The following is a 5,195-nucleotide window of genomic DNA, read 5'->3' on the forward strand; positions in this document are numbered from 1 at the left end:
AGCAAAGTGTGCAAGCTCCAGCGATCCATTTATGGACCGGTGCAAGCCTCTCGGAGTTGGAATAAACGCTTCGATAGTGTGACCAAAGCATATGGTTTTATACAGATTTTTGGAGAAGCCTGTATTTACAAGAAAGTGAGTGGGAGCTCTGTAGCATTTCTGATCTTATATGTAGATGACATATTATTGATTGGAAATGATATAGAATTTCTGGATAGCATAAAGGGATACCTGAATAAGAGTTTTTCTATGAAAGACCTTGGAGAAGCTGCTTACATATTGGGCATCAAGATCTATAGAGATAGATCAAGACGCTTAATTGGAATTTCACAAAGCACATACCTTGATAAAGTTTTGAAGAAGTTCAAAATGGATCAGTCAAAGAAAGGGTTCTTGCCTGTGTTACAAGGTGTGAAGTTGAGTCAGACTCAAAGCCCGACCACCGCAGAAGATAGAGAGAAAATGAAAGTCATTCCCTATGCTTCAGCCATAGGTTCTATCATGTATGCAATGTTGTGTACCAGAATTGATGTATTTCTTGCTATAAGCATAGCAGGGAGGTACCAAAGTAATCCCGGCGTGGAGCACTGGACAGCGGTCAAGAACATCCTGAAATACCTGAAAAGGACTAAGGATATGTTTCTCGTTTATGGAGGTGAAAAAGAGCTCGTCGTAAATGGTTACGTCGATGCAAGCTTTGACACTGATACGGATGACTCTAAGTCGCAAATCGGACACATATTTTTATTGAATGGAGGAGTTGTCAGTTGGTGCAGTTCCAAGCAGAGCGTCGTGGCAGGATCTACGTGTGAAGCGGAGTACATTGCTGCTTCGGAAGCAGCGAATGAATAAGTTTGGATGAAGGAGTTCATATCCGATCTAGGTGTCATACCTAGTGCATCGGGTCCAATGGAAATCTTTTGTGACAATACTGATGCAATTGCCTTGGCAAAGGAATCCAGATTTCACAAGATAACCAAGCACATCAAGAGATGCTTCAATTCCATCCATCATCAAGTGTCGGAAGGGGACATAGAGATTTGCAAGATACACACGGATCTGAATGTTGCAGACCCGTTGACTAAGCCTCTCTCACAGGCAAAACATGATCAGCACCAAAGCTCCATGGGTGTTAGAATCATTACTATGTAATCTAGATTATTGACTCTAGTGCAAGTGGGAGACTGAAGGAAATATGCCCTAGAGGCAATAATAAAGTTATTATTTATTTCCTTAATTCATGATAAATGTTTATTATTCATGCTAGAATTGTATTAACCGGAAACTTAGTACATGTGTGAATACATAGACAAAACATGTTGTCCCTAGTATGCCTCTACTTGACTAGCTCAGTAATCAAAGATGGTTAAGTTTCTAAACATAGACATGTGTTGTCATTTGATGAACGGGATCACATCATTAGGAGAATGATGTGATGGACATGACCCATCCGTTAGCTTAGCATTATGACCGTGTTAGTTTCATTGCTACTGCTTTCTTCATGACTTATACAAGTTCCTCAGACTATGAGATTATGCAACTCCCGAATACCGGAGGAACACTTTGTGTGCTACCAAATGTCACAACATAAAAGGGTGATTATAAAGGTGCTCTACAGGTGTCTCCAAAGGTGTTTGTTCGGTTGGCATAGATCGAGATTAGGATTTGTCACTCCGTGTTTCGGAGAGGTATCTCTGGGCCCTCTTGGTAATACTCATCACTATAAGCCTTGCAAGCATTGTAACTAATGAGTTAGTTGCGGGATGAAGTATTAGGGAACAATTAAAGAGACTTGCCGGTAACGAGATTGAACTATGTATTGAGATACCGACGATCAAATCTTGGGCAAGTAACATACCGATGACAAAGGGAACAACGTATGTTGTTATGCGGTTTGACTAATAGAAATCTTCGTAGAATATGTAGGAACCAATATGAGCATCCAGGTTCCGCTATTGGTTATTGACCAGAGACGTGTCTCAGTCATGTCTACATAGTTCTCGAACCCGTAGGGTTCACATGCTTAACGTTCGATGACAATTGATATTATGATTTTATGTGTTTTGATGTACCGAAGGTAGTTCGGAGTCTCGGATGTGATCACGGACATGACAAGGAGTCTTGAAATGGTCGAGACATAAAGATTGATATATTGGATGGCTATATTCAGACACCGGAAGTGTTCCGGATGATTTTGGAGAAAAGCGGAGTGCCGGAGGGGTTACCGGAACCCCCCGGGGAAGTATTGGGCCTTAGTGGGACTTAAGGGAGAGAGAGGGCAGCAGCCCGGGAGGTGGCGTCCCCCCAAGGGGAGTCCGAATTGGACTAGGGGAGGGGGGCACAACCCCTCTTTCCCTCTCCCTCTCCCTCTCCTTCCTTCCCCCTTCCCCCCTCCTAGTTGGACTAGCAAAGGGGGAGTCCTACTCCTACTAGGAGGAGGACTCCTCCCCTCCTTGGCGCGCCCAAGGGCCGGCCGGCCTCCCCCTTTCTCCTTTATATATGGGGGCAGGGGGGCACCCTAGAACACACAAGTTGACATTGTTTAGCCGTGTGTGGTGCCCCCCTCCACAATTACACACCTTAGTCATATCGTCGTAGTGCTTAGGCAAAGCCCTGCGCTGGTACTTCATCATCACCATCACCACGCCGTCGTGCTGACGAAACTCTCCCTCGGCCTCAACTGGATCAAGAGTACGAGGGACGTCCCCGAGCTGAACGTGTGCTGAGCGCGGAGGTGTCGTACGTTCGGTGCTAAGATCGGTCGGATCGTGAAGACCTACGACTACATCAACCGCATTGTCATAACGCTTCCGCTTTCGGTTTACGAGGGTACGTGGACACACTCTCCCCTCTCGTTGCTATGCATCACATAGATAGATCTTGCGTGATCATAGGAATTTTTTTTGAAATTACCGTGTTCCCCAACAGCTAGACATGTTCAATGAGGTTCGAGGCATGCTGGGCTGTACTGGCCCAATTGGCTAGGTTTCTCTGCATTTGTTTCTTATGAGATTAGGATATGGGCCGGAGGAAAAGAAGCCCAACAAACAATGCACACCACCACCACTGCCTCTCCAAGAACATGCGGTGCCCCCATGTTTGGTTTTGGTAATTGATGACAATCTCTATGGACTAATGGTTGCTTTGAGTTATATTTGAAGGGTTTGTCCATAGGCTCTTCTTGGAGTCCATTTGTTGGTTTCAAGGAGAGTTTGTGATGACCAAGGTGCTATTAAGGAATTATCCAAAGATTGGTCTTGTGAGTGTTGAGCTTATTGCAAGCATGTCTTGAAGAAGAAGAGTGTGTGATCATTCATGTTTACCTTCAAGACATCATCCAAATGAAGAGAGTTGGAAAGATTCAAGGTTGATCAAGACCAAGTCAAAGAGTGAATCAAGTTGATAAACACACAAAGCATAGAAGATGTACCGAGAGGGATCAAGTGATCCCATGGTATGGTAAGCATTGTCAATTACGCTTTGTGTACTATCCCATGGTCTTCGTGAGAGTTCTTTGTGGGGTTAGGTTGCGGTGTGCAAGTTCAAGTAGGATCATCACGAAGAGATCATATGCCTGAAGCTTGCCGTCCATTGTGGTGGCAATGGACTTATGGGGATGTGCCGAAGAAAGGCTCACCCATAGTGGAGTATGGGGGAGCAATCTACTAGTCTTCACCGAGCCAACACAATCAAGAAAGGTGGTCCAACTTGAGGAAGTCAAGATCGTCATCATCCAGCTCAAGTGGACTATGTGCATGGCAAAGGTTTGCCCTTGATAGGTTTTCTATTTTACCGGTCTCATGGTGGTAGTTGGGAGACCGGGTTATAGGATCGTTTGTCGTACTATCAACGGGGGCTCTCGACAAGTAACTTGATCGTATCGTTTGTAGAGAGATCAAACCATTGCATGCTTGCATAATCTTTATTGGTTATTGTTTGGTTCTTCTCTTTGTGAGTCTTAGAGCTCATGGTCATCTTGATGACAAGCTCGTGTTCATCAAAAACAGAGTTCACATGCATCTTCTATGGTGTTTTCAATGTTGGAGGTTATGCCAGTTCTTCTCTGATGGAGTGCTACTCATCTTCCTCTATCAAACAAGCTTGAGTTTGCTCAATTCGGAGCTCATTTGCAGAAGTTATGGCGGTTCAGGGTTTTCTTGTTGCTCCAGCGGTAGTACTGCGGTCAGGGCGGTAGTACCGCCCATAGGCGGTAGTACCGCTGCCTAGTACCACTGGTACTGCCGCCCCTGTTGTGGTCTCGATCTTTGGTGTCGGGTTTCCATAAAGGACCACGCAGGGGAGCGGTAGTAGGGCGCGGTAGTACCGCTTTCTACTGCCGCCCCAACTGCTGCTATGCACTCTGCCCTCCTCTGCTTCCCAGCGGCTGTAGGGAGCAGTAGTACCGCCTATAAGCGTAGTACCGCACTCAGGGCGGTAGTACCGCAGTAGTGCGTGTACTCCTCCTTCCTCTGTCCTGGTTGCCCTATGCCTGCTTGCCACAGTGGTAGTACCGTTGTGGCAGCGGTAGTACCGCCCAGATGCGGGCTCGGGCTGCATAGCGGTTGGATTTTCTCCCCCCTATAAAAGGGGGTCTTCTTCCCCCTTAAGTCTTATCCTTTTAAGCTCGTGTTCTTCCCCCATTGTTGACCTTCTTCGAGCTTGCTATCTCTCAATCCCTCCATGAATTCTTGCTAGTTTTTGAGGGAAAAGAGAGAGGAGATCTAGATCCATATTTCCGCCAATGACTTTCCCCTCTATGTGAGGGGAACCCCTTGGATCTAGATCTTGGAGTTCTTGGTGTTCTCCTTCTTGTTCTTCCTATCACTTTCCTCCCTAGCATTAGTTGCTTTGGTGGGATTTGAGAGAGAAGGACTTCGGCACTCCGTGTGCCCTTGCCATTGCATTTGGTGCATCGGTTTGAGTTCTCCACGGTGATACGTGGAAGTTACAAGTTGAGAAGCTTATTACTCTTGGGTGCTTGGTACTCTTGAGCTTGTTCCTCTTGGGTGCTTGGGCGCCCTAGACGGTTGGTGGTATTCGGAGCTCAATCATTGTGGTGTAAAGCTCTGGGCAAGCGTCGGGGTCTCCAATTAGGTTGTGGAGATCGCCCCGAGCAATTTGACGGGTACCGGTGACCGCCCCCAAGGGTTGCCAAAGTGTACGGGTTCGGTGACCGCCCCCAAGGGTTGCCATTT

Source organism: Triticum dicoccoides, chromosome 2B, assembly GCF_002162155.2.
Source record: "Triticum dicoccoides isolate Atlit2015 ecotype Zavitan chromosome 2B, WEW_v2.0, whole genome shotgun sequence".
Classification (NCBI taxonomy): Eukaryota; Viridiplantae; Streptophyta; class Magnoliopsida; order Poales; family Poaceae; genus Triticum; species Triticum dicoccoides.